The sequence below is a fragment of the Falco naumanni genome, chromosome 1, assembly GCF_017639655.2.
Source record: "Falco naumanni isolate bFalNau1 chromosome 1, bFalNau1.pat, whole genome shotgun sequence".
In the NCBI taxonomy this organism is placed as follows: Eukaryota; Metazoa; Chordata; class Aves; order Falconiformes; family Falconidae; genus Falco; species Falco naumanni.
The window spans coordinates 5,185,450-5,209,931 of record NC_054054.1 but is presented as its reverse complement, the minus strand read 5'-3'; the positions used below and the strand labels follow the sequence as shown (position 1 = coordinate 5,209,931).

Below are 24,482 nucleotides of genomic sequence, written 5' to 3'. Positions count from 1 at the left end.
TAGATTTAAGAAGCCAAATCGTGGCTCGACCCAGAAGGTAATTAGAATCTGGAAGTCTTGTCACAAAAATTTGATTCATTTCCTTCAGGATAAAGGATTTATTTAGTAGGTGATCTGTGCTAAAGTTCCTAATGTGTTGTGTTACATTCTAAAGAAAAAAGCTACCAAAAAAGTACAAACTCTTAACCTCTAAGTAGAGGTGGATGCTGCTATTATTTGTTTAAGCAGTTCTGGAATGCTTTGGCATTGTTTCACTTCCTAGTATAAAAGAAGAAATGACCTCTTCATGAAAAGAATGCTGTGGATAAGCTGGTTGGTACCTTATCAACTTTGCTATTGTGGTTATGCCAGCCAGACGTGTTAGTGTGACTTAGACATACTCTGCTATGGTATTTGTACTTCATCAGAGGTGTTTTGAGATTGATTGGTGACCTCATCTGGCATAGAGAGCTGCTGCCAAGTTCTCAGAATTGATAAAATGTAAGCCCACTGTACAAGGAGTTTTATTTAAAACTTCCTGGTTTCAAAGAACTTTGGAAAATATGATGATTTCCTAGCTTTAGCATACCTGTTTGCTACAGATGTGCTTACTCATCTGCTCTTCCCAAATCTTGCTGTTTTTAACAAATGATGGTCTGAAGTATCATAACTGTTTGTATATCTTTCAGACGCTTTTGAGCTTAGGTTTTGAATATTCATTTTTTTAGAACTGTGCAGTGCAAAATCCTGCATGCAACGTGTGTGAGTTGTAATCTGTAAGGAAGGGCAAATTTTTACATGTCCTCTGATTTGCTCTGAGGAGTATCAGAGGCAGATAGGACTAGACCAACAAGCTTTCTATCACGTAATAAGCCAATCTAATCAGGCAAGAACACCCTTTTTGAGTTGAGAGCCACAAGTATGGTTGTGTGTCTAGGGGAGTCTTCTCTATTTTTAGTAAGCTGGTTATCTTCTGGCTCTCAGCATCATGAAATGTTGGAAGTACAGGGTGGAGGAGCTGAAAAGAGAACAGTTGGAGCTGATTTTGTAACTTAATTTCTTCTTTGCTTTTCCTATGCCAGATTGAACAAAACTAAATTGGTCAGAGGCATATTAAGAAACAGATGTAGTTTGTTGGGTGGTAGTGCATGGGGTAGAAAAATACAGAAACATGTAGGTGGCTGACAGAGATTGACGCTGAGGGGAAAAAGGAATATAGATATGGACAAATGGATCGTTAAAAAAAACCAAACAACCAAAACCACCACCCCAAACCCCACATTCTAATTATTATCAATGACTCTGCTATCGCTATATTTTAAGTTGCATGAAATAGAACAATTTTAATTACTTCTTCTTGGTTTGGGCATTTGTTCCAAGCAGGCCTGAGGCAGAATTAATGAGAAGCTCCAGGTGTGGTGTAAAAGCCTTTTGCACAGCATTTGTTCCAAGAATTGTGGGCAACATTTGAAAAATCCATGCTCCTGCTCCACTTTCCCACCAGCGACCTTTTCTTCCTACCAATTTTTTTTCCATTTCTCACAATTGATATTCTATACAATTAGTGATTGGAAGTTAAGAATTGTTTCTCAAATAGGAAAAAAAAGAATGTATGTCCCAATTAGTAGAGCATGAACAAGTAGTCTAGAAATGTAGTGGTAATAAGGTGCATGCGAAGAAATTATATGAAGCCAGCTTTTGAAACGAAGGGTCAGGGGTAGATTGCCAGATCAGGATACATGGGCCTGAGCCTGTCTGGCAGCTGCTCTCAGGGAGTTGCAGATCTGAAGCAGTGGGTCGAGGAAGAGGAAGTGCTGCCGGTGAGAAGCTGCAGTTTGGTGGAACACTGGCAAATAGCTCAGGGCTGTGGCTTTGGGTTCTAGGCAAGGAGAAGGTGATGCAGGATAAAAACAGAGAAGGTGAAAGTTTTGGATTTACATACTGCAAATGAAGGAAAGAGGAGGCTTGGAGACTGAGTGACAGCTCATCTTGAAAGTAGCCAACAGTGATGTTTGATAAATACTCATACACTTCAGGCCGACAGGAGACGACTGGTGCCAAAGCAGGAGGGAGAAGAACTTTTTGTCATGGATATTTGTCTATTTGCTTCTTCTATAAATTGCAATACATGAGGAACCTGTTATTAAGCAGTTAATAACATTTTCACTTTAGAATTCTAATTGCCCTACTCTTGTAGCAAAGATGGGAAAACATTTTCATTATGTAGCTATCAGTCTTATATTTGTACTTTTAGGCACGAGTGTCAAATATACAATAAGCCTTCATAATGCATGCTGTCAGGGTTGTTTTTCCCCTAAATTATGGAAATTTTGTGAATTTTGTAAATTTTGAAATTTGTGAAATTCCAAATTCCTTGTGATAAGTTCTTAAAATTCCAGCACTGTTAGCATTTCAGGCCTCTCTGAAATCTGATAGAGCCTTACTGCTGAGACTGGTGTTTGGTGTCCACAGGAACTGAGGCTTATAAGGATCTCCAGTTCAAAATGGAGACAAAACTTGATTTTTGGTGGGTACTGGGAATTGGGTGTTCTTCAGAATTTAAATCGATCTGAATTTCTGCTTAGGTTGTGAGTTAATGTAGCTTAATAGAACTGTCAGCACATGATAAAATCAGGACTGGAAAACTTCCAATAACAGATTGACCAGATAAACTATTAATTGTCTTGGCATTTCTGCATTTCAAGTAGGAGTTTTTCCTCTTGTTGTTGTTGGTGGTTGTTTGTTTGTTTGGGTTTTTTTTTTTTTTATGTTTGTTCTGGGTTTTTTTTTTTGTTGTTATGTTTTGCTTTAGGTTGCAGTTGATGTTTTGCTTATTTTTCAAGAATTAGGAGGATAACTTTTATAGACACTTACTGACCTATGTGTTAGTTTTGTTTTGAAGGTTTGCTGTTTTCTGTTAAAACCGACTATTTTAGCACTGATTTTGGGGAGAACCCTGTATGTTATGTTTTAATGAGCTCAAATTCACCTTTTTATCCAAAATAGTGTCCTAGAGTTCTGAAAACAACATTCATCCATACTATAGTTCACATGATGTAAAGTCTGCTCAGTATTTCATAAAATTTGCGATGTCTTCTTGGGGTAAGTGACAACAAAGTATGTAGGTGTTTCTAATACATGGTATGTGAATGGATCCAACTGGTAACCGAGCACATAGAAACGGAAAATAATGGGTCTCTGTTTCAGGCTCTTCTTCACTTCACTTAAAATGAAGCTTAAACTAATACAAAACTGTATGTACAAAAGCTGTTTAATATAATTTTAGCAAAATTTCATATTTGAGAAACTAAATTTTTAATTTTTCGTATTTTTAAACTAAATTTTATCAAGAAGTAGAATACTGAATATGGGATGGGAAATAGAGTGGAAATTGCTCCAGGAATTCAGTAGCATCTTTAAAACTGCAGTAAAACATGAGGGATCTAGTCTTACTAGGTTAAGACACTTTCATCTCTAATTACAGAAGAGCTTCAGGGTTTCTTTTAAAAACTTTTAAATATTTGCTTTAAAGAAAATCAAGGTTACTTTTCTCGTCTTTTTCTATCTCATTTTATGGCTGTACTACTTGTGATGACTAACATGTCTCAAAGGGCAACTGTGGAAAAAGTATATACATCCTGGGATAAAAATTTCCCAAATACAGCTTAGAAAATGTTTCTGAAGTGCTTTTGTGATTGTTTTATTTAAATGAATGTCGCGTCTTAAATACTTACTCATTACTCTGTACAATCTAGATAGAATTCTCTGTCAGCATGTTTGCCAAGTATCTGATTGTATCCATGGTACAGAAAATTGATCAGAGTTGTTATTACTGAGAATCTGAAAATACTAAGCCAGTAGCTGGAGTTCTGCTCAGTGTTCAGTATCTGGAGGAGCTACAAACAAGTTTGACCCTGGATAAAATTAACTATTTTATGTTTGAATTCCAGTTCACTCTGCTGCAGGTTGTGTCTCGGGTAGCTAGTGATAGTGATGTCTTGGGAATTGGATGTCGGGGGTTTCTTCCAGTCACCTGGTGCCTTGGCAAAATTATGTTAACTAGTCTATACTTCAGCATACTCATCTAAAAATATTCATTCTGTTCACGTACAGCTTTGCATTTAAGCAGGTTGACCAACCAATATAAAAAACCAAACAATACCCCCCCCCAAAAAAAAAAAAAAAAACAACAACCAAACAAAAACCTCCACAAAAACAACAACAAAGACAAACCCACCGTGCTTTGGTCTTTTTAAGTTGTAGACCTTATGGTGACTTTTATTGATACATGATGCTTTCATTGTGATGAGAGCAGTCCAATTTACTTTCATAATAGAGCATTTTTCATTTAAATATACCATCAAGTGATTACAGAGATGGAACAAGGATCAGAGAGATTTGTAATTGTTAATGATATTCAGGGTGGCTGAACCATAGGTCTTCTATTTGAATAGTCAAATCTAGGAACAATTACAATGCAATGCAGGAAATAAAATGCTGATTTTTATATAGTTATTGCTTCTTAACTAGAATCTGGTCTCTTGACATTCCTGTCTGTGGATGCCAATATCTTTTAGTATCGGTTCATGTTTTTTAAACTGTTTTAGAATGCACATTTACTTTTCATAAAAATGGATTTTAGTGAAACGTATGCAAATAACAGTTCTTCAGTTGATTGAAGAAGTTATAAGAATAAAATGTTGCTTTAATGGGGGTAGTAAGTTCTACATTCTGCAGAGCTGGTTTGAGACAGCTGGATCCTAGTTTGTGAAGGAATATAGCAGGAAGGGCTAAATTTCAATGGTGAATGATACGTTGATACAGTATCTATCTATAGATGAGGCTGAGAATAATGCTTGTTATTTCTGTCTCAAAACTGAAGATTGCTAGCCGTGTTCTGGTGAAGGATTGGTAAGTACTAGTTTTCTTTCAGCTCTGGCCGTTTTTGATGTGAACAACTGTCCTCCGGGTGCTACAGTGAGATCGGGAAGCTTATTTGAATTCATGTGCAAGTAGGATTTGAGCAAAGATGCCAAATGACGTGTTCTATTTTCAGATCTGTTCTAACACAGCAGGCAAGTGGTTATCTTTAAGCACTTAAATACTCATTGTAGGGTCAGTATGACTCTGTGCCTTGCACTTGAATTTTTTTATATGAGGGAAGCAGGCTAGCAGCCACAGTCTCAGATGCGTGATTCTGGGCCATTCCCGGACAGGCAGACACACCAGTGTAACTGAGCCTTGGGGGCCTATCAGAGGTTATTTGGTCTTTGGCAGCTGCACTGTGGGTCCAGTTCCCATCCTTGATGTCATGATTTCAGTGGGTTTTGCCAGGAGGAATTTTATGGCTGTGCAGAGCATGCAGCAGAAACTGTTTCTAGGACTTATGTAGAGCTTTTAGGTAATCTCAGACGGGTTAGGTGCTCACAATTTGTGCTTTGTTTGCTGAATTGGAATCATAATCTGCACTTGGATTAAGCGTCTTCTAACTTCTACCTAATCACTTACATCACTGCAGAAAAGGTGTGCATATGCATGTGTATCATGAAGTTCTATGTGCGTACTGCAAGCAAGAGCTCCATTACTCTTAACTGGATGGAAGTGTGCCTGCATTACAAACAGAGTTCTAGACTGAATTACAAATATTGTAGCCTTCAAACAGTTTTTTTTATTAAAAAAAAAAAACACCAGCAAACAACCGAGCTTCAGGAACGTTTTTGTGAAAATACTGTGCTTCTGCTGTGTGTTGAGATACCTGTAGATGTATAGATATGGACAAACATCTTAACTTGAAACTTTCTGAGCTCAAGCCCGTTGATTAAAAACTCATGATTTCTGCTCTTTCAAAAGCTAAGGTTTTAGCCTCCCCGTAGAGAGTATTATGATAGTAACCATAGCAGGTTAGTGTGATAAAGTGACTGAAAACCTGCTTGCGTCTTTGCTCACTGAAGGTTTGGGGGTTTTTTGGTAGTCGGTGACTGTATCAATGCATTAAGCAGCAAGGGACTGGGATGTGCAATCTGTTTCACGTTGCTTATTAACAAAAAAGTTAGTGAATTAATCATGGTGAAATGGTATTCTTGTAATGCAGACCTGTTTTGTTTTAATGCTTACTTTGTGTGTAAATAATTTCTTCAGCAGTTTAATGTTTTCCAGCCAGGAGCTTCAGGATCAGGTTGCCAAATCAGCAGACATCCTTTTTTGATCAAAAACTACAGTGGGACAGTAATCATGGCACAGGAGGTGTGAGTTTCAGTAATGGGAGTTGGGAGTACTTTCACCTGGTGCTAACACAGACTCTTAGCCCCAGCTGCAGTTTAAGAGATGTGGACATCCATCTACCTCTTTTAAGGAAGGCTAAGAGGTCATGACACAAGACTAAATCAGCGTTATTGTTGAAGCACCTATTTAAATGTACCAGATGTTTCATCTCTGACACATTAGAAATCTAAACAGAATTTACCTGCTTGTTTCCTGGTGAGCTCCCCCACCCCCCAGACAACTTCCCTCTTGTAATACAGACTTTCAGAGAAACCAGCACTTACACAAGGGAAGCAGGGTAAAGCTGCTGAGGGGAGAAATGTGTAAAATCCACTGCAGTGGACCTTAGCACTCTGCCTGGGACTGCACTGAGAAACCACTGCCCTTGAACCCTGAGAGCAGAAACTCCACTTGGAGTGGCAGAGCAGCAGAGCGCTGTCTGCAAACTGTACTCGGAGGTGGAAGATCTGCTGTAGTCCTAGAAAAGTACACCACCGAACAAGGAAACGCCATGATTTGTTACACATACGAAGCCAATCCTTGTTAATGCTAGGAAGGGACGGAAAAATCCTCACCAAACCAATACTCGGACATTTTATGTATCAAATGCAGCATGCTCCGGTCTATTTAACGTTTCTATATGATTTTCAAAGAACCTTAGGTTGAAGAGTGCTGTGTTTCCTTTCTAGCTCTAGTTGCTGACTCCTTAGGCAGCTGAGACATGAGGGACAGTTCTTGAAGAGTGGGAGTATTTATAAGCAGTTTTCAGTTGTTCGCGAATGTCTCCTTTTCTTCCTACTCTGACCTGAACTGAAAAATAGTGTTATTCTAAGAAGGATAAAATTAGCTTGCATGCTGATTGCGATGGATGAAGTCGCATGATAAACAGTCACCTTTAACTCCTTAAGGTCAAGAAATGTGTTTACAGACCCGGGGAGTGACCGTGGTAACGTCGGGGTTAGCTTTTTGGCAAAAGCCGGGGCCTTGCGGCTGGCGAAGGAGCTGACCATCGCGCGGTGGCTGTCCCCGTTTCCCAAATAACGACGGCGGTTTACCCCCAGCGCTTACGCCGTGCCCCGCGGGCGGGAACGTTTCCGCGCCGCAGCGCAGCCGCCGGGCGCTGTGCCGCTCCGCGCTTGGCGTGCCCGCCGTGCCGCGCGCATCCCGGCGCCGCTCGGGCCCCGCGGTGCCGCAGGAGCCGGCGGCGGGGACGGGCGAGGGGGCGGTGCCCCCCCGCGGCCCGGCGGCGGTTGGCTGTTGCCATGGCTCCGGCAAGCCGGGGCGGCCCAATGAGCGGCCTGCGGCGGCGCTGGCAGCGCCAGCCATTTTGCTTATGGGAAACAATGTGATATATTATGCGCCGTGCTTTACCGGGGAATAAACAAAAATCTCGTCGGAGGCGACGGAAGAAACGGGCGTGTTAGTGAGTAATTGCAGCGGCTTAGCGTGCTCGCAAGCTGCCATTTTGGCAAGCCGGTGGCCGCCGTGCCTGCTTAGCCGATCGGAGGAGGTGGAATGCGGGGTGATAATGCTGCGGATCTGCTGTCAGGCAGCGGCGCGGGGTGTTGTCTGGTAAAGGCAAGGTTCCTCCGCAGTGTTGCCTCGGCCGCTCACTAGCTGCTCCGGGGGAAAGCCTCTGATCCAGGAGAAGGGTGTTGCCCTTCCTTCTGCTGCCCTTGTGTGCCGCTGGCTCTGGGACTCGGGCGCCACTGACAAAGCAGGTGTGCGGCTCGGCTGGGCTCCCTGCTGCAGGCTGGCCACAAGCCCCTGCTCCGGCGGCCGGGCTGCTTGCGGGCGGGCTGGCTTGGGAGCTTTCGCCTCTGGACTCTCCTACAAAAGGCAGCTGCTGCGCATCTCCGCTTGTGCAAAGAGAGGTACGCCTTTGCCTAGACTATTTCCATTTTGTAAAATAAAACTGAGCAAAACTTCATGCAAGTAATAAGCTTCCTTAGATGCCTTTGCGCTTAAAGGTTGACTTTGGTCAGTGGCTTGTTTAGGGTGGTTGCTGAATTAATTTATCTCATTGCATTTTTGTCAGATATTTCAGTGTGATGTTCTGTACGGTTGCTGATTCAGAAGGACATTTCTGATAGGTGATAAGATTTCACACTTGCATTTTCTACTAAAAGGGAAGGATTTTTTGTTTTTCACTGCTTTTTACTGTCAGGATAACGCGGGTGAAATAAAACATTATAGAACTTGCGAGCATTTCTTAAAAGCCTTACGTCATTGAGTTCATCATTAGTGGAATTCATGCATTGTGCTCAGCCTCAATGTAACTCGATTTAAATTGTCCAACTGCTGCTGTGCAATATGTAGGTCATAATAAAAAGCAGCTTTTTCACCAGCTTTCAATGGACTGCATGCCTCAGTGCTGTGGCTGATTAGTTTGTGGCACATGTACTGTTAAAAGTAGTGGCATTACATCCAGCTCACACCTCCTTTTTAAAGATATTGCACATACCGTGCTAGACAGAGCACAACGCGCCCATTGTGTCCCTCCGTTTGGCGTTCAATAAAAGGAAGGAAACGAGCACTCCACATGGAGCACGAGCACATTAATAGCACAAGACGGTTAAACTTTTATTGAACAATCTCAGTGATTCTGAGACAGGCTAGAGAAGGTAGAGAAATATAAACATGAAGACAAATGTAAGGAAATAATTGAAATGGGAGAGGTCTTCTGGCTGGGTCTGTATGTTGCTGCTGTAGATTTTTGGTGTGAAATGAATTGTGCTGAATAGTTATTAATCACAGTGCATCTGCTTTGAGATGAAAACTGTAGTTAGACCCTGATCAATAAAACCACGCTCACCTACTACAGATGTTTGTGTTAAAAGTAGCATTTGATGAACTACTTTTATTCTCCCTGTGTAATACAGTTTCCTAATTAGCTAATACTGAAATGTATTAAATTATTCTGACAACTGACCAAATATTCTGATTCACCTTACATCTATAGAAAATGAAATGACATTTTGGTCTTAACTCTTATTTCATATTTATGTGGATTTAAGTCCCACTGAGATGAGCCATTTGTTTGAACAGTTGAGTAGGCATGAAATCAAGTATTTGAGGCCTGTTATCTTTATAGTTAAATTAGTAACCAGTGCTCTGTAATTAGGAGCCAAATTCCAATGTGTTATTTCTGTACGTATATCCTGCAGAGGTATTTGGACAAACATGTTCAGCAACTATCCCCTAGAAGAGACATTGCGTTTGGAAACAGCAATAGATAAATGGATTGCTAGCATGCATTTTTTCCATTAGAAAAGCTGCATCTTACTTGAATGGTTCCATGATTTTGTTGTTGAGTGAATGCACACCCCAAATTTTTTTCTATACCTCTGGATAGAGGTCACATAGTAAGTTCTTTAGAGAACCGCTTTGATCTCTGTTCTATAAAGTGGAATGTGCATTTACAGTTTGCTACTACATTAATATTTATGATTGAGTCTGTAATTATGAGAAAATGATAAATGAGCAGAGCTGGTATTTCCTTTAAGGTGTTTGTAAGTCATTAAGAAAGAGCGAGGGACCTTGTGTTATAACAATGAGAAATATGGATATAGCCATATACAATAAGGATCTTGCAGTACGAAGTGAACGTAATCTCACTATGAAGAATTTATGGTATAAGAAAACAAGTGAAGACTAGCTATGACTAATCACTAAACGGTGTGCACCTATTAGGTGCTGATAGATGCATCTTATTAGTCTATGTTTTCTAAAGCAAAATTCTGTACTCTTTGCATTCTGCTTTTCTCCCTTTGTGGTTTGTTGGTGTTTTGTTGGGTTTTTTTTGTTGGTTTTTTTTTCCCTCCCCCCTCATATCAATTCCCAGCTTCCCTGTGTTTCCTTACTGGCTCTTTGGCAACATCTGATCCCCTCAGAGCTATTTGTAAATCAAATCGGTGACTGTCAGTAATGGCCATGAAGGTGCTGCAATAGTCTGGTATGAAGGAAGAATTTAAATGAGTTAGAGGTAAGAAACAGCGACTAAGAGTGTATGAACTAATTCCAAATGCTGTAAAGTGTAAAGGCACAGAATTGGGTCACTGATGTAGAAATGAAATGGGCATGAAGGGAGAGGGACAATTTTCAGCTCATGATGAACTTAAGTGTACTTATAAGCAGAAGATTTACAAGAAGACCTTGGCAGTAATATGACACAGGACACATTGGGTATTTTTGTATTGAAATGGATGACATCAAGTTCCAGTTGAAGTCCAGAAGTTTTTTCAGGTTTTAGTGGACCTACAGTTTTCTGACTAAGAGACGATTACACATGATTTTAAAGTCTGTAGGTTATGCAAAGTCAGGCTTTCTCTTGGTCAGCAGGGATGTAATTAACATCAGCTGTCATGCTTTAACATTACGGTCACTTCAAACATATTTTTTTTAGACATATGACCTTCAAAGGTGACTCTGGGCTGATGTGTTGTGCTCATAAACAGGATACCAACAAAGCAAAAGCAGACAGATGGATCCTAAAATGCTGTATCATAGTACCAGGTGCAAATAGTAATAGAAATGAGAGAACAGGATGACCAAAGAAGGTGGAATCGAGCATTGTAACAGGGTTTTTCTATGTTGTTCATTTAAGGTAATCAGCTTTGAGCAAATAGTGATAAGCATCAAACAACCATGCCGTCTGTGGAGCACAATAACCTTTTGAGAGAGCTAGTGTGTGAATATGTTACCGACCCTCAGCCTATGGACTGTTGTCTGTAAACTTGCATACATGACCAGTCCGGGAGTAACAATACAGATGGCATGTGCCCAGGAAACACACTCAGATATCAAATTAAGGTACATTGTTATGCTGTGGAACAACCAAATGTCGCTTCTGTATGGGAAGGATCAGATATTGAATATAATACACCTGTTATGAGGTCGCACCTGGGAGAAGGCATCAGCTTGTGACCCTGGCACAGTTATTTCTGCTCCAGTGAGGCTGTCTGCACAAACATGGAAATAAAAGTTGATATTCCTGCTTGTTTGCAAACTAGAATTTTACAGATGTATACTTTGGTGTTGTGTCCTGCTACTCTGATACTGATCCTTTCCTGTGTCATTATTTCAGTATTGCATTAAGCATGGTACTCATTGCTAGTTTTTATTTTCTTTTTTTACTGTTGGATGTAGTGTATAGACTGTACCACAAATACACCGTCTGTGTTCATTCTTCTTCAAATAGGGTGGTATTTTTTCATGTAAGTGTTTCAATAAGCTGATCGTTCTGAAATTATGAAGCTTTTAAACATTCTAGGGCTAAAACAAAAGCTAAGAAGACTTGCAAAGGCATTGATGTTAATGGAAAGCATCATGTATGGGAGGAAGAAAGGAGAGAAGTACTTAAAAGGGTAGCATGTATCTTCGAGTAAAGGCATGCTGGATGATCACATTCTAGATCCACTCCTGCTTTCAGTTTTTTTGAAGCATGAAATATATTTTCCTGTTCAGTTGTATTGTTCCATTACAGTGATACATCATAGCTAATGCTGCTGGAAACCAGACAATTCCAAAGATGGAGCCTTTTCTTCTGTTATTTCTAACTTCTTTCCCTATTTCTGTACTGAATAAAGATAGTGTTCTGATTCATCCACCCTTAAAAACCTCACCAACCACCATCAGGGGGTTGAATAGCGCAGGTGCAGTTCTGTGTTCTTAAGTAACCTGAGTAACAGAGTACACTTTGGGTTGATGCTGAAGATCCCAAGCCTCAAAGGATTGTGGAAAACATTACGATTGGCAGGAAAAGCAACCCTTCTTCCTCTCAACCTTCACGATTAAACTATGCAGTAAACCTTTTTGTTAGCCTTTTCCGAAAATAGCTGTTAAATAATGCTGAGGCATAAAATAATGAAAGCTTTACGTATTTTTGGGGCACTTGCCTTGCGTTTTATGTACCAGTATTAAAGCAGTGTACAGCTGAACAGTTTGGTGGGTAACTAAAACTATCCCTAGTTTAGCAGCAGTTGCTGATTAGCTAAGTTTGTCCACAAGTGTAGCTCGGGACCCAAAAGAAAAGGCAGGAATGCATGAGGAAACCCAAGGGGAATGGAATCAGTAGCTGTAATTCTCATAGCTGAAAATCAGATGCGTTGAGGCTTACATAAACAGTAAAATGCATTGATTTTTAAACGTTGAATTTGTTTATAGGATCAACAGTTATGCAAATAGGAAGTGGGTAGTTGTGGCTGAAGGTCAAAATAGGTACGAGTCTTTGTGTTTTTTTCAAACTAATTAAAAACAGTGGGTCCCGTTTCTTACTGTGTTTTGGGGTTTGGTGGGAGCTTTTTGTGGGTTTTTTTTTTTTGAGTGGCATCAAAAGGTGAGGTCCCAGTTCAACTGCAGTAAGACTGAAGGGTAGTTGTAGGGTTGGATGGTGTAGCCCATGATGAGAAGGGTTAGGATCTGTGTCAAGAGCAGGACAGCCATAGAGTGTTCTTTTCAGCACATTGCCACGTTGTCTGAGGACTCATTAGCTGTAGCCTGAATGTAAAGCTTCATCACCACAGTGTACCTTGAGTGTTATCATGTTTAATAAAGCCACATATCTCTGTGGGATAGGCACAAATGTGTGAAGCCACAGAAAAGCACAGCATGCCACCTTGCAAAAAGGCATAGGTACTACTTAAACATCATGTCCGTAGTAATTGATGATGCAGAAGGTGCAAATAGTTTTCCTATGTCAAATAGTTATAAATATTTGTATCTTACCCGAGGTAAGAATTTGAGAGAGAAATTAGCCAATCATGCAGTTCTGATGGGTGTTCTTGATGAAATAGTGACCTGTCTCTCAATTTAGCAATAAGGAATACCAATACAAGGATAGAAATAGGGATTTCTGAAATTTAAATTGTAGAAGAGAGGTTAGTACTTGTGTTTATCTATATATATAAAAGTCAGAATGAATTATGAGAACAGTGTGGTCAGATTTATATTTTGACTATGATTAATGAGATGAAGTGCAAAAGCAGAGGAGACTATATCACTAAACCTGCAAAAATACAAATTTCAATTCTTAACAGTTAAGATTAAGACTGCCTTTGATTGGAATAAAATACAAATATAAACAAAACATCTCATGGCTGTTTACAGCTAATCTCATAAAGTGTTTTGAATCTGACTAGAACAAGGATATCCAGTAGAAACCAAGGCTTTGCCAAAGTTTGGTTTTAGCAAATGACAGGAGGTGGTTGTCTGTGACTCAGTTTTGTCTAGATCAGTTCTGATATCTGAAAAATGCATGAACTAGGAATTACATGTTAATACAGAGTTCTCTGCATATGAACAATATTTTCACTGTTTGAAGTGACCATGAGGGAAAAGTAGTGATTCAAGACAACAGAAAAAGAAAAAAAAAAAAAGTGTGGGGTGGACAGTTAAATTGGATGCTTGAATGGAGTCTGGCTTCAATGTTCAGTTTCTCCTAATACTAAAAAATTAGGCATGGTTATAAACCAAAAATAATATTTTTTTAAAAAACATACACACAATCAGAAATCAAAGTATTGTTTGCACCAAGTTTGTAAGAAGGTGAAAATTATTTTTGTAAGGTACTAAATGCCTGTTTCTCACTGAATTTCATGTTCATTTGACAACCTCACATTCTCTATTATGCAGGTATAAGAGCTTTTGTAGTTTCTTGATCTATGGTAAATAATTGGCATGAGGTGACTATTTATTGGTGACAATTGCAAAGAATTGTATTTTAGGAAGGTTTTTTTAGTAAATCTCAAGCACAGACTGTTTTGCTCTTTGTGAAGCAGCCAATATGAGCCATCATAAGGGGTGGGTTAATGGATTAGATGGCCCCAGCTTTGGCTTGGTATTTTAGCTGCTGTTTCTAAAAATCATGAGACGTCTATGGAAGTTTTGAATTTCAGAAAGACTTCAGCTTTGGAGGCAATCCTAAACTGTAGTGATTGGTCTGAAAGAAGTATATAATAAATAATTCCCTTTTGAACATAGAGGTCATGCTACTGACTTCTGCATGGTTTGTGCTTTTCACTTAAAATCTTAAACAGCTGTTGTCTGCTTTAGGCATTGACCCTGTATCTTTTCCTACTAATGGTAAGTATTTTAGAGACAAACAAGGAGTAGCAACCCAAAGGGATGCCAGTGGAAAACACTCAGTATGTATCATCTGAGTGATATATTGATCATACACATCACACTGCTCCTTCTAGCCAGTTATGCTTTTTATGCATTTTTAATAAGAAAATTCTAACAAGCTAACAGTTCCCAGCATGATTTTTACTTGGTTTAATTACTAGTGAATTTCTAATGGACAGGGAACTCTAAGCAATGACATTCTCTCAAATAATCAAATTCATGGTAATTGCGCTGTTTTTCTTTTGGAGAAATCTTTATTTGTTAGGAATCTTGAGGAAATAATAATTTCAGTGTGACTGATGCAATCAAATAGTTTACTCTGAATAAGTAAAATATAAAAGAGGCTAATTAAGTAAAGCGCTACTGTCTGAAAGCTAAATGAGGTGCTGACTGCTTTGACAGTAGAATGAAGACCAAACCAAAGACTTTGTTTTGACATACGTACAGATCATCAGGCAAATTCAAGTCTTTTTAACAGACCTCTTCTATAAGGGTCACTTTACAGATACAGATCATGTAATCTGAGCCCTGCAGATTATCATTCTACTTTTAAACCACTACAAGAGAGAGGTTTTTAATTCCTTGTTTGCATAGCTGTAGGTTTACATGTTCACATGCTTTTGACAGTGGCATTTGATTCACAGATGACTGATTTATGGTCTTGAGAAAAGGCCAGATTCAGGACATACTTTATTGTCAGGACTGCAAACTCTACAAAAATTGTTTGGAAGTCTGCACCTGTTCTAGTTAACACAACTATAGCAAAGCATTAGGAGGATGCCTTCCAGCTTGAGGCAATAGTTTTCTTATGAGCAAGGCAGAAATAATTGCAGAGATGTTTTGCTAAATTAATCCAGGTGTGAATTTGTTTACTTTTTGTAATATTTAGTGGTGTAATTATATTAAACATAGTTCTCTAAAATCAATCACTGCTTAGCTAAAAACCACAAATGAAAACAAACATGTCAATGTGACTAAGAGCGAGCTACAAAAAATAAAACAGCACATAGTTGTTACACTATTTTTGTGTAGATACTTGCTACTTTCAGTTCTGGCATTCACTCTTCGTATCAATATCTTCGTATCAGTAGCCATCAGAAGAGAAAGGGCAGATGAATTATTTCCTAATGAATGGATAAAGAGACTGTCACCCGAGTTGCTATTTAAAGGGAGAGTCTTGTGTTTAAGTAATTGTTTACTTAATATTGCAATAGGTGGTGAACATAAAATATAAAACAACACTTGAATGCAAAGGTACACTGAAGCGCAGATTCATTAACAGGTGGCTTTGACCACTGCTTGGCCACGATACCAGTGATTTCCTGATTTCCTATAGCAGAAATAAAAATCTGTAAGAACTCTGAGGAAAAAGTGAATAGAAGCTTTGTAGATAAACCTGGGAAGTGTTCTTACAATAAAAGCCTGTTGCCTCTTACGGATGGATGAAACTTATGTGGGAAAATCTGAGCAGTTATTGTCCGAAGTTGAGATGAGAGTTTTGAGGGTTGCAAGAGGAGATGGGAAGAGAATTATGAAAGTGTTTGAACGGCAAAAGGAGAAAGATAATTGCTGCAGTGAGAAAACAAGGAGCCAGCTGTATGTGCCCACTGTTGTGAGTCAGAGACAGGTACGATGGCTTCAAAGCAGAAAACTAGACTGATCTCACAGGGTGCATTTTACATAGATCAGAAAGCATTACCTAATACTGCGGGCCCAGATACTGTTTAAATTGTGTGATGACAGAGGCCTAAACAATAGCATTCCTGGTGGAGGACCAAAAAAAGAAAAGATAGATCAGACTTCAAAAACACCGTGGAGAAATCCCTCCTCTCAAGAAAAGCTATGATGTGCTACTTAGGAGAGTGAAGGGGGAGCAGGTGTGAGGAGAAATGAGCCAGGTCCTTGGGGAATTCACATGCTTGAGTATCCAAGATCTTTTGTGTTTAAAAAAAGAAAAAGTCATAATATTTGTTTTCTAGTCAAATTTCTAACATACACACAGTGTGCCAGAGATTACAACAAATACTTTTAAGTTGTTTTTTAGTCTTCATATTTGCACTTAAAAATTCCAATCCCCATTTACATATTTGAAAACAAATTGATCCCCTCCTGTGGTTTTATTGTTTGTTGTAATTTATTTTTTGGAGACCCAAATGATCAAGTCTTGGGTTGCTCATAAGTACTTTAAATGAAGCATTAGAATTTGTCCATGTTTTCAAATATATAGTTATGTGAATATCCATTATGGAAATGGGATTCTCTGTAGCAGTCCTCCACCAGCAATGGAATAATGCTATTCTGAGGATGGGGGTCAGGCAGTAAGTAGTTTGGGGGCAAGGGTAACACTCTGTAAAAGAAGTTGCTGTGGTGCTTGGTTTAGCTGGCTGTTGTGGAAGAGGGAGCTTGATTCTCTGATTCTGAAGTCAGCACCCCAAACCATCTATGAAACAGCTATTTACACTCTGAGCTATCTGCTACTTTTGCTTTGTCTGTGTATTTGCTGACAATTCTCCATTTTAATTTCTGTTCATAGGTTTTGTACTAAATTACTGTAACTGGGGAAAACTTGTGTTAGAATGTTAGTGAGATACCTTGTGTGTTTGCTTTCTATACACCTCTGTATTAGGACTGCAGATTCTTACGGAAGGTGTCCATTTCTCAGTACACGTACTTGGTTTTCAAATGATCAGCTGAGCTGGAAGTCTGAAGGTAGCATGAGTTCAAACATGGCATAAAAGAATAATTATATTGCAAGCTTTCTTGTGTGTAGTCCTCTCAGAAATCTGTTACTCTGCTGTCATCTTCAGTATTGTATGAATTTTAGTTAGATTTCTATGGACTTTATCTTCCAGAATGTTTAGGAACAGCTTCTATTTATGTTCATTAGAAGTATGTTTTCCTGAACTTATTGTAGATAATGCTGTGAAATTTCCATATTCGATAACTAAAATTCTAAAAACTTTCTAATCATATATGTAAATTAAATCTTCTTAAAAGGAGCCACTCCTTTTGTTATTGGACTTTCTCTAGTGTTGAGATGTAGATAATTTTTACTGAGGACCTTTTTAAAACACTGAAAGGGCTTTTAGCTTTTCAGTGCCCAAAAGCTAGTACTTTCGTTAATTAACGTTTTTACAGGTAAATTTTGGAACTATATTCTGAGGCCCTTAGCACCTTTTGGTGGGTACAGTATATGCCTGCAAAATTTGTAAGCTTAGATTGCAAAACTCTGAAATCCAGTTTCCTGTATCTCATAATCCTAAATCAGTATTTTGTGCTGCAAGTCCTGAAATTAAGATTCAAGTTTAGGCTTGTAAGAATCTAGTCTGGGTAAGACTCTCAAAAGGAAGGTTATGACTTCACGGTGGTAGTTCTTCTGTGACTTACCTCAAACCTGGGTGTATGTGGTTTGTTTGTTTGTTTGTTTTTCCCCAAAGATACATGCTAAACAAAGAATGTAAAATTTATTTGTTTGTTTGAAAAGGGCAGAGATGAGTTTAGCAAAATGGAGCTTACAAACGAAATTAGTATAGACTGTGGTATTTTCAGAAGCTCTTGTTGGTTTGTATTCTCCCTTTGAAGGCAATGATAAAGTCCTCCCTGAATTCATTAAAAATAGTTACAGGAAATTTAAGTGCTTTCAAAATGCCACTGAAAAGGCCTTGGTAACCAGCTCTTTACTATTCTAGTTTTAGGTTCAGCCTAAAATGCCTCGTAAATGCCTCTTGAATACTGGAAAAAACATAAATAAAAGATGAAAAAATGTGTTGCACTTATTTCAAGTGACAAAAATATACATAATGATGATTTTTTAAAAAATTCATATAGGCATTTATGTCTTATTATCATTAGTAAGATCTGTGCTGAAAAGGTTGGCACCATCTTGAATGAATCTGCTAGCCTTATTTACAGTATGTTTATTTCTGGAAAAGGCTTTACATGTGTATACACACATTCTATCGTAATTTTTGGATGTCCTGGTAGATGCGTAAGTAGTTCTGCCTCTTAAAACTTGATGAAGCTCAGAAGGTACTTTGAAATTATGCTATGCATTTCAACCTGGGATCCCTCAAATGCTAATCGGACTTGAAGTCACTGTGTTTTTAGTGTTTTATCATACTTCATTTTCTGTGCTGTGTCAGACACACCTGGAAGTTTGAAATGTCACTATATCACTTGAGGTAAGGGGTCACCATAGTTTCATGAAAACAAATCAGGAAATAGAGATACTGTGTTGTCATTGCAAAGGCAGCATTGTTTCAATATTCTATCATTAAAAAAATTGATTGACTTCTTTAGGTATGGATCACATAACAGTTGTTAGCGTAGAGTATTGTTTATATTCCAATGCAATTTTTATTTTTAAAACTACTATAAAAATGATTTGAAGTACACAGCTTAGTAACACTTCAGAATTTGATCTCAGATCACATGTTTCTAGTTCATGCCACCAGCCTATCATAAGCTGATTTTGTTATAAATAACCAAAGGCTTCTACAGGCACTGTGTAAAACTATTAGTGACTTCCCCCACTCTGTTGTTGTACTCCGATTTCAAACTCTAGTCTTCAGATAACTGTCAATAGTATGTCGTTTCATCCTGCTGATCAGAATGCAAAACCTAGAAAATTAATATGAAATGCTTTTCTAATGTTTTCCTTATGAACAATTTATTTAAATGCTGTAGGAATCAAATGTGTGTGATGTACAGCTCTGTAATTTGCAAACGTTATCTTTACATTCTCTTTCAGGAGGTAAGATAGAAAACTGGGATGATTAACTACCCTGTATAAATTTAGTGCAGAAAATTTACCTTTTACCTTCTCAGTTTTGGCTTTCCATATGTGTAAAAGTTTCAGGCTGTTTTAGGAGAGGGTACCAGAAGTCACTGACTTCATCCTTTAGTTTTCTGTGATGCAAACGCTCATTAGTGTGTTGTTGCTTGTAGTGATCTTTCTCTAAGGGCTGGAACAGAGAATTTTTCAGTTTTCAACAGGACCAAGCTGATGGACAAATTGAAAAGCCTTGAGGCAAAAAAGGGTCTTTTGAGCTTTTATTAATAAGGGGTTGATAACTTTGAAAAATAGAGGATGTTAAAGTTCTGAGGAAGTAAACAGTTTCTAGGAAGGGAAATCCGCCTTTCCATATGTTTATTTTTCAAAGAGAGGAAATTACCTAATAAGTGTAAAACTTGAGGGATACAAAACAGAATATCTACTCCCAAAAGATATTAACTTTGACTTCCAGTTCTCACGTACCTTAGGATCTACCTATGTGTAGTTTTCATTTTTGCTCCTCAAGCTGCCTTCTGTATAACTTAAACTGCCATGGTTTTAGGTTTATGGGATGGATACAGGTGCGTCTTCCTTTACCTAACGTGCAAAATAGATATAGTAGTATGGTTGCAATTGTCAGTTTATTGCTGTTTGAGAATATTTTTGAAGACTCTTCTGTCCACCTCCCTAGTTGGCACTGGCCTTTGTTACATGAATTGGGATCTCTTAAAGGCCTGATTTTCGTAAATATACCCTATCTCTTGAAAAGTGTGTATACTCCTTCGTCCTGTGTCATACTGGCTACCAAAAATGGAGGTAGCAAGGAAGCATTATTTTAGATTTTTGTCTGTAGGCTGTCTTATGGAAGAATTTTTCTAGGTAGGGAAAAAAGTCTTTGGTAGAAAACATGTTTCATCTTCTCACTGTACTTGCCACTTAAATGAGGGTCTGGGTTCTGTTAGCCAAAAAAATAGTTCTGGCCTGCAAGTAAGTCAACATAGAGCAATTAACTGGTGGTACAGCTGTAACACCTTGTGTTGCCTTAAACACATCAAACATCAGCTTGTCTTTCCCTGGCTAGGAAAAGCATGAATATAGCTTGAACAAGTGTTTCAAACTAGTAGCCTGTTCTGCAATTAATGGTACTACAGAGAACACAAATAGCAAACAAAAACTGTGAAAGAGCTCCAATGTTCACTTAGCTGAAGCAATACTGACTGAAAAAATTACTACATACCAATGTGTGTCTGTTAAAAAGAAGGCAAAAGAAATGAAAGCTCAGCACTGATTTCCTGAGCCATTCCCCTGGTGGGCTAGGGCTAATTAGGGTATGGAATACCTACCGAGCAACGTTGGCATTGCACTGTAACTTCACCTTTGGAAGCTGAAGAGCTTCCTAGAAGCCAAATCCTCCTTTCTGTCCAAGCTACTAGTGAAAGAACTGTGAAATCCCAAAAAATGGCGATCTTTGGGAATAAAGAGATTTAAACAGGAAAGGGTCAATTTTCTGCTTGAGGGACTTCTTGTTAATCATGTTACATAATACTACAGAAGATGACATTGCCCAGGTAATTTGCCATCACCAAAAACCAAAAGAGTTCAGCAGCTTCCTGCTGCTGCATCATGCCCTTTCTTTAACATCCATTCTCAAAGTTACATTGGTCTGTATTTGGATTGTCTGAAAAGCATCAGTTTCAATAATGCTGCAGATGGACTGTAAAGACTTTTTGAAATCCAAAAAATTAGTTGCAGTCTCTCCAGGACATGAAACATTCTTGTATAATTCTGAACCAAATGTATGCAATTATCAAGATACTATAGCTTTGGCCTGTCAAGACCATATGAGCATGCTGCTATCTAATAGCATCCAATTGTATACATCCAGTGGTGACAGTCCTCTGACCATTGCAGGTGCACTTACATGTTGAGTCCTTACATTTATCTACTGATGTGTGAGTGGGAAAGACAGCATGAGGCACCTACTGTCTGTGTCTGTCAGGGAATCGCCAACAATTTGCTGCATGTTAAACCTTATTTTTGGGGACATGATCTATTTCATAAAGCCTGGAGAGCCTTGATGTTCCAGTGAAGATGTACATTGATATTGATGCTCTGAGTTTTCCATTCTGACTTTTGAATCCCTAAAGCTTTTGAACTTCTCTGCAGAAATTGTAGTTTGTCCTGTGCAAAATTAATCTGTTGTCTTTATTGTGTAGGCCTAACTTCATAAATTGTTGGTGTCTGCCAGTAGCACGAAGCCACAAGCTTGACAGCCCAGTTCTAGCTGATCAGAAGTGGAAAGGTGAGAAACACCTTTACTGTGCCCACTGAGCTGTAAATCTACTAGATGCACAGCAGCAGTGATTCACCTCTACTCTTGAATGAGGTGATTTCTAAATCTGTAAGAGATTTTGAGCTGAAGTCCCAATCTAACATAGCATTTCCTTAGTGTTATCTATTGGCTAAGCTTCACTGCTATCTGTGGCTACCCTGCATGCCCTCAAACTCGTCGTGCTGGCTGTGTGCGATGCAATATAAAGGTGTAGGCTGGCAGTTGGGCAGCTCTGGTCCTACTTTGACTTGTGTTTTGAGGTTTGGAATTTGAGCTTGATTATGTATATCTAAATCACTTGAACTACCATGTTTCAGACTTAAATTACAGGAAAGGACACTGTGGTTAGAGCTAGGAAAAAAAATAATGCTGATGACTAGGTACTGGATTGTCTGAAGAAGCTGGGATATCTTTCTTGCTGGATGCCTTCTGAAACAGCTCGATCAAATGTCTGTCAGGAATGATATATTTACTGTAAATTTTTGCTGTTATGAAGCAGATGAACAAGATGACCTGGAGATCCTTTCTCTTTGATATGAGGGATCATAGGAAAACTAACTCAAATTCAGTCTGCTGCTGATTCTGTTATTGCCTGAAGTCAGAATGGTTTGTGACTTCCAGCAAGCTGATATGACTTGGTTTGTAGCCATATCTCTTTTTACACCCTTCATGAATAACTAGCCTGTCACTGCTATCCCATCAGAAATCCCTTTGGAATCACTCTATACAAACAGCTCATGTGAAGACATAAGAATGTGTGTGGTTTGGGAGAAAAAAGTGGTCATAAGGAGACTTGAAGTTGACTTCAAGTTCTGCCAAAATGTAATGCAGATAGAATCATAGAATAACAGAATGGGTTGGGTTGGAAGAGCCCTTTAAAGGTCACCTAGTCCATCCTCCCTGCAGTGAGCAGCGACATCTTTAACTAGATCAGGTTACTCAGAGCCCGGTCCAACCTGACCTTGATTGTATCCAGGGATGGGGGTGTGGGCATCTACAACTTCTCTGGGCAACCTGTTCCAGTGTTTTACCACCCTCACCACAAAAAACTTTCTTCCATCTAGTCTGAATCTGCCCTCTTTCAGTTTAAAACCATTACCTCTTGTCCTATCACTACAGGCTCTGCGGAAAAAATTGTCCCCATCTTTCTTGCAAGAGCCCTTTAAGTACTGAAGGGCTGCAATAAGGTCTCCCCAGAGCCTTCTCTTGTCCAGACTGAACAACCCCCCAACTGTCTCAGCCTGTCCTCATAGGAGGGGTGTTCCAGCCCTCTGATCATTTCTGTGGCCCTACTCTGCATGTACTCCCAAGAGGTCCTGTGCTGGGGACTCCAGAGCTGGAGGCAGTACCTCCAGGTGAAGTCTCACCAGAGTGGAGTAAAAGGGTAGAATTAACTGCCTTGACCTGCTGGCCACGCTTCTTTTGGTGCAGCCCAGGATACAGTTGGCTTTCTGTATTTTCTGTATATTCTGGAACTGCTGTTTGCCCGGTACCCATGGTGCCCTCAGGTGTGGTGTGCTTGGCCAGTTTTGTGACAGACTGTGCCTCGGGTCAAGCATTCCTTGTGATGTGCCAGATGCCATGCTTTTCCAGTATACAGTAACGTCATTGACAAAGGCGTTCATGATGCCTGTGGCCCTGGTTAAGATACCATCCTCTCGATGGATCTGCCTCAGTACCTTGTACTGATGGATGCAGTAACTCTCCTTTATTATTCTTAAGCTGCTTGTAGCATTCCCTCAGGTTTTGGTAACAGCGTTCTTGGATTTCTTGGTGGCAGCAGGAGCTGACTTGGTAGACTCAGGCATTTTGGCAGTACCTTTTCTTACCGATAAGCAATGTGAGGGTGGGCTAAGGTGGGAGTATCGTGGCTGCAAGTGGCTTCAGTCCACTGGTGGCATGTACCTGAGCTCTTGAAATAACTACCTTTGCAACCTGAAGGACTGTCATGATTGTGTGAAACTGTGAGCTGCAAACTGGGAGTTTGCTGAAGCAATTGTATCTCAATGAGCTTTGGCTGACTTTTAGGTGTGGTTTTGATGTTACCATTTTATGTTGCAATTCGAGGTTGGAAACCCAAATACAGATGTTGGGTCTTGCTGAAAACCAGATACTGCCTTTGAGATCAGTCTCTTGAAGAAAAAAAAATATCTGAAAAATAACAGACTCTACTAGTATTAGCTTGTGTTATAAAATGCTGAAGTGTTACATATCTGTAGCTGGAAGTCTTCAAAGCTTTGCACAGTTGCTTATGTCTTCAGGTTGTGTTTTCAGTTAAGTGGATTATAGTAGCAAAATGTATAAATTGACTAGAGGAACATGTAAGGAAAGAAGGTTTCTATGCTGCTTTATCCTGTTGCTTGACTGCTAGTGGGAGGTCTTGCACTCAGTTGGGGTGACAGATATCATTCCCATCACCCTGAAGTTCACTGCCTGAAAGCTTCAGTTGCAGTAGGTTTGCTGGCCCCTACCCTCAACGTTACAAGTAGCAGAAAATGTTAAAATTACTTGATTGCTGAAGTTAAGGACTGTTTTTCATATAGGTCCTTTTTTTTCCCCTTTACTAAATTGGCAGCTTAGCAAATTGGCTGAACACCATTGTTTTAATTATTGAGAATCCTAAATTCCTTTGTGGATTTAATCATGGTAATTGGAATAGAAACTCGGTGTGGAGGCGGTAAAGCTGGCCTAGCTGTAATCTGGTGGTTTAAAACCAGAATGGCATTAGGCTTTCTGTGCTCTGTAACATAAGTCTTTGTGAAGCGGAAGGAGGGAACTGGGACTTGTGTTTTTTCTGTGAATTTCTTTTGCTTTGCATGGACTGACTAGCTTGAGAGTGGCAGCTGTGCACGGGAGCATGCATGGTCTTAGAGCCTAGAGATGGCAGTTCTCCCTTGAGAAGGGGGCACAGTCTGGTCCCTGGCCCACTGTTGGAAATTGGTAATATTTTAGAGTATATGGTTTGGCTGTTAATACTTCAGAGTAACCGGAGGAAAGGCAGCCCCTCAAATT

General features: G+C 39.4%; 1 protein-coding gene across 5 annotated transcripts in view; it reads left to right on the top strand.

The window, feature by feature from the left end:
- SORBS2 (sorbin and SH3 domain containing 2) overlaps window positions 1-24,482 on the top strand; it is a 248,174-nt gene that overhangs the window by 68,978 nt on the left and 154,714 nt on the right. The window contains exon 1 of one of the 5 annotated variants that reach the window (XM_040608698.1): window positions 7,571-8,114. The exons of the other annotated variants lie outside the window; for them this stretch is intronic. The gene's annotated coding sequence lies outside the window, so the exon portion shown is untranslated. Of the gene's footprint in view, window positions 1-7,570; window positions 8,115-24,482 lie in introns of those variants that run through there. 5 annotated transcript variants of the gene reach the window in all.